General features: G+C 46.0%; 1 protein-coding gene across 1 annotated transcript in view; it reads right to left on the bottom strand.

Moving 5' to 3' along the window:
• The window catches only part of CCDC6 (coiled-coil domain containing 6), a 342291-nt gene that overhangs the window by 124991 nt on the left and 203873 nt on the right, over window positions 1-13427 (bottom strand). The gene's annotated exons all lie outside the window — the stretch shown is intronic.

Genomic DNA, 13427 nt, shown 5'->3' on the forward strand with positions numbered 1-13427 from the left:
GTTTTCCTCTTAAACACCTCGAAATTCCAATATGATAAATGGGAAAAAATTCAACTGACAAGAAACTGGACTACTCCTAGAAAATCCTGGGGCTTCAAAGAGTCATCAGGATAAGGCCCACAGAGGGGCGTGTCCGGTATCTTAAGAAATGGACGCACACTAAACGAGCTCCGTGAACCTGATCTCCCCCCTGATCTCCCCCGCCGCTGCCCCCCCATGCCCCTCCCTTCCTTCAGTCTATCCGCCTAAAAATCAGTTGAAAAGGGGTGTGAAAATGCACCTTCCGAGGTCCGGCAGCAGTGTTCTCGTCCGCATTGGAAAATCAATTAGTGTGGCAACTGGACCCACAGTAGACATGGCCGGAGGGCGAGCGCAGTGAGTGGAGTGCTACAGAGGATTCCGAGGCTCTGTGGGTTCCCTCCCCCAGCGGCGACTTCAGAGGCCTGGAACTCCCCAGCACCGCTAGAAGGGGAAGATGTGTCCGCTGGCCTATTAGGAGGGGCGTTGCTTGGGCTGCAAGCCTGGGGGCGAGACGCGGCTGTATGTTACTGGATGTGCAGGTGGAACCGAAGCATCCTTACAATACGGCGAATGGTGGAACGAACTGGCCAACGCCAAAGGAAAGACTACAACACAATGTGAAGCAAACAAAGAGGCTGAAGAACTACCCTGCAGCCAGTGGTTGGTAGGAAACAAAGGAGCTGGCAAGTTGTGGGGTGAGCTTAGATCCCTCCCCCGTCCCCCCCACCGCTAATACAGCAAGCTCAAAGAAGATACCTAGCTCCTAGGGGTGTGGCGCCGGCAACCTCTCCAGCACTTACCCACAGAAGGCAGAAGACGCTACCAAGCGGGGTGGACACGTTAATTAAGTGAAGAGCTACCGATAAGGTGCGATATCTGGTGCGATTCTCCATAATTCCACTGACAACTTCCAAGCACCTTCCACCTACCGGTCCCATTGTGTGCCGCACTTTGGAGCACTGCCATGCAACCCATGCAGTAATCAAGGGAGGGAGATCTCGCCCAACTGGGGAAATCCAACAGGCTGCACTGTAACTTCCTGGTCAAGTAGCTGTGAGTACCCGGGGATCAACTCCCAGCCCATAACGTTCCACAAGTTAGGAAATTCTTCGGGTGTGCTATGTTGAGCGGCAAAGGAGGTCGAGGCACAAAACAAACTAGGCAAATTCACCCTGCAAAATGGACAAGATGATGGCGGCAGCACGCAGGAGCCAGCAGCAGAGAAGGACGAACCAACCCTGAAAGACATTATGTCAGCTATCAAGAAGGTTCAACAATCATCAGAAACGTGAATAGATTTGATGGCTTACGAAGTAGCTCTGGTAAGGGCAGATCTACACAAGTTGAGTGACGGAGTCTTGCAAGTGGAAGAAGTAACCCAAAACTTGAAGGCTGACTCCATGACCCTCCAGCAACAAGTGAACATTCTGACCACTACAACAAAAGCACTTGAAGCAAAGCTGGATGAGTAAGAGTACGAAGGTAGATCCAGGAGGAACAATGTACGTATAATAGGCGTTACCGAATGTGCAGAGGGACCGGCTACTGATCTCTTTGTGTAAGACCTTATATTGAAACACCTACAACCCAGGGGCTTGTCAAATTACTTTTCTGCTGAGAGAGCACACTGAGTACAAGGTGGACCCCTCCAAGACCTATCCTGGCCCATATCTTACATTTTCGAGACAGACATCATACTGCAAGGTGCCTTTAGTGACATCTGGTACTACGCTTTCCTCCCTCAGATTGCTATCCTGGGACGCTAACAGTCTGGGAGATAAGCTTAGGATAAGTGTAGTCTTCCAATTTATTAAAAGGCATACCCCAGACGTGGTATTACTAAAAGCTATCCGTCTCATGGATAATAAATGCAAAGCATTAGATAGATGGGGATACATTCTAGTGGCCCACGCTGGTTTCACAACTGGGTCCAGAGGGACCGGAATCCTCATACGCAAGAATTTCCCTTTTATTCTAGGAAGATCCCACATGGATCCATTGGGTAGAATCGCGGCAACCACTGGCACATGTGAGGGTAGACTACTCAGGGTTGTCAGTGTATATCCCACCAACATTACAGAAGACTAATATCCCGGAATTAAACCGAATACTGGATCTGCCAAAATGAGACTGGTTACTAGCGAGGGATGTCTGAATATGGTGTTATGAGGTACAATAGATCGCAATGCCCAACCCTGCCCAAGAGACAAAAACCTTGCAGTGGTGCCTCCTTAGCAGAATACGTAGGGAGAAATGGCAAACCAGACTTTTTTATACTTCACTTTTCATTCAGGTGTACATAACGCCGGCATCCGAGGCAAGGCCCTGGAATGGATCACCTCCTTCCTCTCCGGAAGAACACAGAGAGTCCGACTCCCCCCCTTCAAATCTACAGCTACTAAAGTCATCTGCGGCGTCCCACAAGGATCCTCCCTCAGCCCCACCCTCTTCAACATTTACATGACCCCCCCTGACGAACATCGCACGCAAACACGGACTCATCATATCCTACGCCGACGACACTCAGCTCATCCTCTCCCTCACCAACAACCCCACCTCAGCAAGAACCAGACTACACGAAGGCATGAAGGAAGTAGCGCACTGGATGACAGACAGCCGGCTTAAACTCAACACCGATAAGACGGAGGTCCAAATCCTCGGCCCTACTCCCACCGCCTGGGACGAATCCTGGTGGCCCCCCCGCCCTGGGCAGCACTCCCCAACCCACCGACCACGCCCGCAACCTCGGCTTCATCCTGGACTCGTCCCTCTCCATGAACAGACAGGTCAACGCAGTGACATCGGCATGCTTCAACACCCTCCGCATGCTCCGCAAAATCTTCCGCTGGATCCCCACCGACACCAGGAAGACAGTCACCCACGCCCTCGTCACCAGCCGCATGGACTATGGGAACACTCTGTACGCCGGCATCACTACCAAGCTACAGAAGAAACTTCAACGAATTCAGAACGCAGCCGCACGACTCATCCTGAACATCCCCCGCCACCACCACATCTCCGGACACCTGAAGAAACTTCACTGGCTCCCAGTCAGCAAGAGAATCACCTTCAGGCTCCTCACCAACGCACACAAAGCCCTTCACAACCTCTGACCAAAACTCATCAACCACCGCCTCTCCTTCTACTGTCCTCCTCGCACCCTGCGCTTGACAGGACAAGCCCTGGCAGCCGTGCCCCGCATCCGCAGGGCCACCGCCGGGGGCAGGTCCTTCTCCTACCTGGCAGCGAAGACCTGGAACTCTCTTCCCAGCCACCTGTGCACCACACAGGACCACCTCTCCTTCAGAAGGCAGCTCAAGACCTGGCTTTTTGAGAACTGACCCCCCTCACCCCCCCAGCGCCTTGAGACCCCCACAGGTGAGAAGCGCGCTTTACAAATGCAAATGATTGATTGATTAACAGCCAGTCACAAATCTACTATATCCTAGCTTGGCCGGACCAATTGGCCTCTTAAGGATATCCGACAAATGGCACGAGGAATATCAGATCATACTCCTCTTTCGGCCCGATTCGCATGCGATGCACCAGTACACCATATAATGATCACTCTGCATCCCCAATACCTCAAAACTCCACATATATGTGACTATCTCACTCATACAACTAAAAATTGTACCGAAAACAAAGGCTCCATACAATCCCCACAAACACTATGGGAAACTTACAAAACAGTCATTAAAGGGCAAGCACTATCCCAGATGGCTGCTCACAAAAAAGATAGACCGGGTGTAATTACACAATTAGAAAAAGAGATCCTAGAGAAAGAAACAGCACACGTACTCCGGCACGTAAGAGGCTAAACACTTACTAGATCTTAAACGACAAGAATACAAAAACTTTGTGACAGAGGAGGCAAAGAGTAGTCGACTAACATCATATCACAGGATATACGAGACAGGAGATAAGGCGGGGAAACTGGCATGGTTAGACAGGTGTGAAAAAGCAAACAAATGGGTGACATGTCTCCGAGCCGAAAATGAGGAGCTTGTAAAAGATCCACAAGATATAGCGGACCTATTCGCACAATATTACACTAGACTATACATTCCCTCACCCCCTGCTACCATCAATGACTCCAAAGAGTTACTGTCAGACAAGCATCTTTTAACACAATACCCAGAGGAGGCTGACTACCTAAACAGTGACATTACTGACAACGAAAGCACAGGCGCAGTTAAAAGCATTAAATCAGGGAAAGCAATGGGCCCAAGTGGCCTACCAATTGAAGTATTCAAACTCATAGCATCGACAATCGCACCTCATCTACGTCAGATGTATCAAGACAGTAGACAGGGGAACCTTCCACGGGACCAGAGAATGGCCACTAGAGTGGTCATCCACAAACAAGGTAAAATGGCAGAATTGTGCAGCTTGCATCATCCCATATCGCTGCTCAACGACAAAGAAAAGATACTGGCCAAACTATTACTGATAAAACGAATGCACCCAGATCAATCTGGCTTTATGCCAGGGAAGAACACAGCCTTAAACCTCCGATGTTTACATGCCATTCTGGGCAGCAGTGAATTCATAAGGGAAGATGCAGTGATATTATTGGATGCTCAGATGGCGTTTAACACCATCGAATGGCCCTATCTCTACACAGTACTGGAACGGTTGGGTTTCGGTACAGAATACATCTCGTGGATCGAGTAGCTTTAAGCTAACCCACTAGCACAGGTAGTGGTGAATGGGTACAACTCGCACTCCATCGCCCTAAAAAGAGGAACAAGAGAGGGATGCCCGTTGTCTCCTTTGATCGTTGCGCTAATGCTCGAGCCACGACCAGCTGCCATTAATCATACCATTATAGTAATCATCATTAAATTAGGAAATAAGGAGAACAAGGAGAACCAACAAATGAAACAAATTAAAGAACTAAGTTACAACCAAGGAATACCCAAAGAACAAAGGAAAACTGGTGTTAAAACACATTTGATTAAAGGTACACACGTAAAGAATGAACAAGGAAAAAATTTAAAAAGTTTTTTTTTTTTATTTAAAAACAAGGTAAAATCAGGAAATATATTTCATACCATTTGCGCGGGCCTCTAGAAAAACCGGACACTCAAGAATCCTCTAAGGTCTACCGGAGGGTCCCCTGGAATTGGCAAAGCTCTCCAAATTATCAACACAGGGACTACCCTGTAACAAACATTTAATAATATCAAATTCCAACTAATAAAACTACAGTAAAAAATCAAGGGCTCAAATTAATTTAACTTGACTGCCACATCCCATCAATCCACTAACCTGGACTACCACTCAAAACACCCAACAGGTATTTCTAGGATCAATTGGGAAGCTTTAGGGCACCCGGGATGAGGTCAGGACGAACAAGGAAAATGCCATTAAATCCACCTAAAAAAGGTGCAAAGAAAATGGACTCCTGCGATCTACTAGCTGAACCCCCGGTGGCATTCTTCCCCCTCCAATCATCAGTAAAACAAAGGACAGTATCCGATCCAGGGTCTGCACATCTCCATCTATCTGCCAAGGACCAATTATCTGGCCCCAAAGAACAACTTAAACCAACAAAAATCAAAGCCTCCCTAAGGGACTACTCTAGGACCGTAGTCCCAGCTAAAGCACGGAAGAACCCTACAAGCACTCAGGATGAACAACAGGCACTTCTTCCTCGGCAGGTCCTCACCCTGGTAGCCTCCGAGCTATGGCCATACCAAATCACGGTTCAGCCAACGATCCACAGTGTTGAGGGAGGGCATTTCGACCTAGGGCAATCTAACATTTTATTATCAACAACAGAATCCTTCTGCAAAAGTGGCCTAGAAGCCCTGGACCTCAGCCAACCTCAACAAGCTCCCCCCCCAACCCTCAGCCCATGATTCAACACCGCTAGAACAAGCTTCATTTAATGCATCATCGCATAGCAACGTCGTTCTGCCAACTTTTCAACCATTATTAAATTTAAGCCTGCTTTCCCCATCTGCACCTTACCCATCAATCGATTCTAAATCGTATAAGCTACAAAAGAGTCCAAAAGCCGCATTATCACAGGCCGGGGCCCAACCACAAGCATTTTTTAGTATCCCAGCTTTACGAGAAGCAGATTACTCTGTGGACAAGGAAAATCAAGGGGAAGAAGCTGATCAAAAGGTCACCTGAGAAGGGTCAAATATCAACAAAATTAATAACTCTTTGGACTTATCGTTCTTCAATACCGAATTAAAAGAACCCGAAAGGCAGGACAGTTCTCCCTCGGCTAACCTTAATAATCTATGGGCCCAATTATTACAAACCTTTCAAACAACGTCAGCGGCACTAACATATCACTCAGATAATATGGATATGCAGGTGCACCTGCTAAACACACTTGTGGTGTACACTGCTGGGATCGACCAAAAATTGGAGGCACTCAACGATCTTATCAAAAAAGCTCAAGCCCAAACTCAACTGGTGCAATCAGTGTGCTGCTGCTCCCCTATAAATCGACTCCTCTCATCTTTGCCCCAATTCCTTTCAGCCGTCCTAACGGAAATAAAGAAACCCTCAGAGTCCAAGTTGCCAATTTCCACATTTCAGGCCTCAAGCCAAGTACATGATTCACCCTGTCCTAAAGTCCACTCCAGTTCACCTTCACCAACCACCACAGAATCAGCAGTAGCTAATCCACCCACCATCGAACCATTTAAAAATCAAAATTTACATCGATTGTCGAAAAGGGAAAAGACAACGAAAAAGCCGGAATAAGTAAAAAAATTGGCACAACAAACCTAAATATAAGCAACTCTCCTAGGAGCGACTCAGCACCTCCAGGAAATGTTCCACTGGCCGCAGACACTATTTTTGAAGAGAGATCCGACAAATCATCTATTATTATTGAACCAGCTGCCCATTCAGATAGAACCCTCAACTGGGACCATTCAGCGCTACCCCAAGATCTGGGAAACCCTCTTCTGCCATCCACACAAGTAAATTCTAGTTCCATACAATCATTCTCTAAGCTTCCAGAATCGAAAGCAGAGCAACATTGTCCAGCAATTATTCGCATGCCAGCCCAGGAAACCAGTTTCCCTCATCTACCTATTGTCGAGGAGAATAACCTATGCACACAGAGCACAGTTATAGAATCTGGTCGTGAGCACGATACCAACTCAAGCCATAGCAAATCGGTGTCCACTAACAAAAGTCGTCTCCAACAATCCTTAAATACCAATCATAAAGAATTGCCCCACTTATCATTTACCATACCCACATACTCAAGAAAGCATCCTGAGGAAAAACCAAAGCAAAAACCGCCAGTAATGGCCAATGAGCCCAGTGAGTCCCAAAGTAGCAACGAGAACATCAAACTGCTGCTTATTCCAGAATTTACTTCAAGGGGCCCTCACGACATCCTTAACCGTGGGAATATATTGAAACTCTTCAAATCCCTTTCAGATTTAAATCATCTACAATCGAGAGATATAATCGCTATCAAATTTGTTCCATTCACCGGATCCAATATGGGCGAAGCTACACTTATCACCGGCAATCAGGGATTTGGTCCTGACGAAAACCGACCAATTTAAAACTTGGGGTGTAACAACAACAACACCAAGCGCCCCTCGTTACCACTCAATATTGGAAAACAACCAGGCAGGCACTTTTAGCTCCTCCTTAACCCCATATTCAGTATTGAAGTCTGCAAGAGGCAGTTCTCCAACCGGAACTACTGACCAAGCAATTGACCAACGAAATGTTGGTGAAACAGACTGGCTATGGCTGCCGGGGATTCTATCCGGTAACAAGACCGATTGAACCCCCATTAACCAAGATCTGACGATATGCTCCTGGAACATTAATGGATTTGGCCTGGAAAAACAATCTCCTGCCATTCTAAATTTTTTTAAAAGAACACGACATCCTCCTTCTACAGGAGACTTGGGCAGGAGAAAGCATCCCAATAGTGGGCTATCTGGAGTTTATGACTCCTGCTACCAGGCAGTCCAAGTTCGGTAGACCAAGCGGCGGTCTCTCGATCTATGTATCGACAAAACTAACTAATTGTATTGAACAGATCAAATTTGAGGAGGATTGGCTCTCAGGAATAATCTTGTGAAGTTCACCCATGGACCCGCAGCTGCTCATTCTCAATGTTTATATATCTCCCTGCACTACTAAGAAAAAACCCAAAATGGACAGCCTGATCAACTCCATCTGCGATCTAATAGGCAAGTATGGCAGTACACCAAGTATAATTTCAGGTGATTTCAACACTCATTTTTTCTGCAATCTTTCCGACGATCCAGGACTCGACCTCCCCAGAACTCCCCCACATTTTGCATCCCAGTCAATCCCTGTTGGAAATAAATCATCACCATTGGGTGAATATGTGGTAATGCAATTCTACAGCTTAGGATTTACCTTACTGAATGGGCGCTTTTCTCCTGACATCCCTCCCTCATGGACCCGGTCAGGTGGTAGATCCCTTTCGTTTTTGGACTTTACCCTAGGGAGTAGAGAAATACTGCCCTGGATTAAGAACTATCAAATTGCTCCGCAAGGAGAAAGTGACCATCGGGCACAAATAACACTTTCCACCCGCAATCCATATCACCAAGAACTGGCCTACTCTCACTCAGGCAGCCACACAGAGGACTTAAAGCGAATAGAGTGGTCAAATTCCTCGGCCCCATCCCTGACGGCAAAAAGCAGAGCCCTATTACAAAACTCTTTAGAGCTAAATACTCATGTTGTCAGTGGCTGGACCTCTTACAAATCTCCTTCTCAATGAACTTCCGAAAAGGAGGAGCCAGAGAAATCAAACTTCTCAATTCTACATCTCAAAAGCCACAAGGAAATTAAGAACGGAGAGGAATCGAACACTCCGCCAATCACGAAAGATCCCCAGCAATAAAACGTATTACAATAATTATAAGCAAGCTCAAGCTGCCTTCAGAATCGCCGCACAAAAGGAGAAACTAGCGGCCTCGGATCAATTCTGGCTGAAGTTGATCCACGAAAGTAAAAATTCTAACTCGAAGCAATTCTGGTCCCTTGTAAACAGGAGTAAACAAAGCGCAAGTGTATATGGTAACGCAAATATCAGCGAAGCAGTTTGGTGTAAGTTTTTATCCCTTCACTTCAGAGACACCAACACAAACAGCACTGACTCTGCCAGCCCTGTCAAACTTTTGAGACTTATTCTGGGTCTGGAGAGTTCGAGTCGGGCCTGGCCTGTAGTCATTCCATCTGAAGATCACATTCACAAGGAGCCAATGAAACGGAGTGATACTTCACTAGAGCCCACGGTGTCGCCGGATGCCTTAAAAAACAAGATCTCAAGCTTCATAAGGAAAGCCAGAGCAGATTGAGCCCCCGGCCCGAATGGCCTCCCTCAAGCCATGTTTAAATCTGACATTAGCCTATGGTCAGAATACTGGACTCCTTTATTTCTCTACTGCAGTCTAAACAACACGGTCCCAGAATCCTGGCGAGGTGCAGTTATTCACCCAATCTTCAAAGGCGGGAAGAGAAATGAGCCAAAAAATTATCGAATGGTAGCGCTTCTTGATGTGGAGTCTAAGTACTTTGCTAATATTCTTTTGGAGGAGCTACAGGATTGGACTGAATCAACCGGACGCCTTCCCTTCAACCAGACGGGCTTTGTGGCTAACTCCGGTACCTCAACCAACTTGTTAACGCTAACCGTCTTGATGGAAAAAGCAACCTGCCAACATATCCAGCTGCACTGCTGCTTTGCAGACTTCAAAGCAGCCTTCGACCGCGGGCCCAGGGGCCTGTTATGGCAGAAACTAAAATCATGGGGCATTCCACAGCCTCTTCTTCAGGCAATAATTAACTTCACACGGAAACATGGATCAGAATAAAGCTAGGCGAAGGCTGCCATGTCTCCAGGAAGATCCAAACTGAAACAGGAGTCAAACAAGGGTGTGTATTGGCCCCACTTCTTTTTAACTTGTTTATATCCGACCTCTCTCCAGTTCTTGACAGTGTAAACTGCCACCCTCCCCAACTCGACGGGACACGTATCACCAACTTGCTTTACGCCGATGATCTGGTGCTTTTAAGCCACACAAAAGTGGGTCTCCAGAGACTACTGGATGAATTGCTACCCTATACGACAAGAAACCATCTAGAGCTTAACTTGTCAAAAACTAAAACCATCTCTTTTGGGAAGCAAAAAAGGTCAACAGAAAGGTGGTACTTCAACAAAATAAAGCTAGACTCAACCCCAAGTTACAAATACCTGGGTATCTTTCTGGATAGAAGAGGCTCCTTCAAGAAGCACAAAGAAGCATTAAAAATCAAAGCCCTGTCGTTAGACGTGGCTGCTGCAAAGTTGGCAAAACAGTTACTAGGTCCCAGTTTAACAACTATGCTGAAAGTAACGAAAGCCAAAGTAATCAACTCTTTGACGTATGGCCATGAGATCACCAAAGGCACAACCAGTATATTAATAAACAAGTTAATAACATTTTTTAAAAGAGCCTTTGGATTGCCAAAATCTGCCTCACCAGCTCAAATGAGACTTGAATTTGGTCTCCAAGATCAGCATGGAGTGGAGGCAGGCGCATTCATTAAACTTTGTCATAGACTGCGCCTTGCCCAGGAGGGTTCCTTGGAGGCCCGACTTTGGCAGGAAATACAGCGAAAATAGACAAGCCACAAGCATCGGCAACTCCTGGGTTATAGCCTACAGTTACTAGGCGCAAAAGACCTCTGGGACATTAACCCATCTTTTTCGGTGTTTAAGTCTGCCATCAAAAAATCCGTAAGACTGTGGTCCTTTCACTCTGACAGGGCGATACTCTCAAAGAGGAGGCACGCCTGGGCTGTAATTGGCAATTTTAAAATGGGTGTGCAGCCGCTCTACCTGTCAAGCACATATGCACTTTATTGGAAACGCAAGTTTCTAGCCTTGAGGATGGGAGAATGTCCCTTTCTAATGAACCTCCCGGAATGGCGGCGAGCGTGTAGCAGCACGGAATGCAGACTGTGTGGCTACCATTCAGAATCTATGGAACATATTGTCTGTGCATGCCCTGCACTGCTCATAGCCAGACGGTCACTGTTGCGAGGCCAATGTATTATGTTGGGAGTTCGATCTTGCCGTCAAGCAATAATGGCCGCTCTTGATCCCCATAACACCAAGCTAAACATTGGGCTTGCGAAATTTGTCCATAAAGCGTTAAAACTCCTCGAAGCCACTCTCCAACCTAAAAGTCTTCCCAGCATAGCAGAGCGGTTGAGTTAAAGAGTTACAACATCCAAATCAGAGACTACAAGAAACCTAGATTTATGTACTGCATCGGAACATTATGAGATCTTACTGGCCCTTCAATTTTAAACTATTTCAAATTAATTGTTTTAAAGCTTTTATCACAGTCATTTTTATTAATCTTTGTCATGTCGTAAATGTTTTTTTTTAACCAATCAATAAAGAATTATATTACGTCACTGGCTACCTGGATAAGGAGGGATCCCCTGATCCGTGGACTCAAATGGACCATGGGGTGGGAGGACAGAATCCCGGTATACGCGGATGACATTACTCTATATGTCTTCACCCAGCGCTTCCATTTACAGGGCCCTCCAAATTTTCACCAATTTCTGTCAATATTCAGGATACACCATAAACTGGTCTAAATCGACACTTTACACCAGGGGTACTCATAGTACGGCCCGCGGGCCGGTGGCGGCCCGGCAAGCCTTCCTGGTTGGCCCGCGGACATTGCAGACACATGTGTTTAAAAATAAATAAATTAAATAGTGTTGCAAATACAGCCGTAGCAGCCTAGGGGGCCGGGGGATTCCAGTGATTGTCAGAGGGGAGCTGCAGGGGCCTAAGAGGTGAATTTCAACAATGCCTCATTAACATGTAAATGGTCTTTTAAAGACCCATGAAGTACTTGATGGGGCTGTGTGCGCGTGGCCGGGGAAGCTGTCTCAGCCCGGGCTGAGGGCTGACACACACACACAGGTGAGAGGACAGGGAGGGAGAAGGGAGACACAGAGAGAGGGCAGGAGGGAGAGAAACAGAGAGTGGGAGACAGGGAGGGAGACACAGAGGGAGGGATGGAGACACAGAGTATTAACTCGAGCAGGTTAAATAAACAGTATTTCCAACCGAGTTACCAGAGACACGCTTTTTTGGTCTCGAACCCGCTTTTGAATTTATTCCCATAGTAGTAGCAGTAATACGTTCTGTTCGGCGGTAAATACCGCACAGATGCTAATTCGATCTGCTGTTGGTACTCAGTTTACTGGCTTCGGAATGATGGACGTTTAAATCTTCCTTTTGGAAGTCGAATTCCTGCCCTCCCAAAGACTGTATTTTGTCAGTGACGAGTGATCAGCCCACGCTCTCCAAGCAATGAGAGGCTCATTACCAAACTTTCCAAATCACCTTATGCCCGAAAGGGAGATTTAAAGTGGCGAAAATTCAAATGAAACTGGATGGTCCGACCCTAGCTGCTCATCATTAGGATTGTGCAAATTAACTATTCTGCCTCCGAAGGCAGCAAACACCACACAGCTGTAAAGTTTCTCACGTTAGTGTGAAATATCTTGCAAAATATCAGTTGGGTCTATTTTGTACCACCATTTATTTTTTACGGGAGCTTTTGCTTAGAAAAAAAGTCTTGTGGGATATTTCCCTGCATAACCAACTTGTGGTATTTTTACATATACTATTTTTCGTTTTTTTTTTCTTCTAAAAATGCCAAATCCGTGGCTTTTGGAAAGTTCTATTTTTTTTTTAAATAATGCACAACATTGATATTTCAGCTTCGTACACCCCTCCTCACATGCACAAACCCAATATCCAGATTTGTTTATCCCTCTGTTTCACGCAAAACTATCATAACAAATATAGCTTTCAAGGTAAAGCGCTTTTAAGCCTGAAGTTTCTGAAGACCATGTTGAATCCTATTCCACAATACTGCGCGCGACGTAAATAATATCAGGATAGGTTTGGACGATGTATGTGTAGCAAACATTTCTGAAGTGGCAGCAAGGAGATGAACGTGGTTCTCTGGAAATAATTTCAAATAAATAGATCTAAAAATATGCCAAATCAAATTCATTTCCCACACAACGAAACACAAAGATTAAACTATCTACCTACTAACTAAAAGTTGGAAGAATATACAATTCCAGTAGGAAATTCCTGCACATTTTTTTAAGGCAGAGATCAATTTACATGCAGGACATGAATTGATCGAATTGGCCCCAGGTCAGGTCTTTGGTGGCAGTGCAGCTGAAACCGTTTACATTCTGGCTTGGTTTTTGTGACAGATTGGAAGCCTCTTGCCTTGCATATTTGATCATTCACTTTTGTTGTGTCTGTTTATGAGGGAAATGGGTTTAATTGCAAATTGATCAGGAAACTCATCCTCCGATGACGATTCTCTGGGATT

This window comes from Lissotriton helveticus, chromosome 5_1, assembly GCF_964261635.1.
Source record: "Lissotriton helveticus chromosome 5_1, aLisHel1.1, whole genome shotgun sequence".
NCBI classification, from domain to species: Eukaryota; Metazoa; Chordata; class Amphibia; order Caudata; family Salamandridae; genus Lissotriton; species Lissotriton helveticus.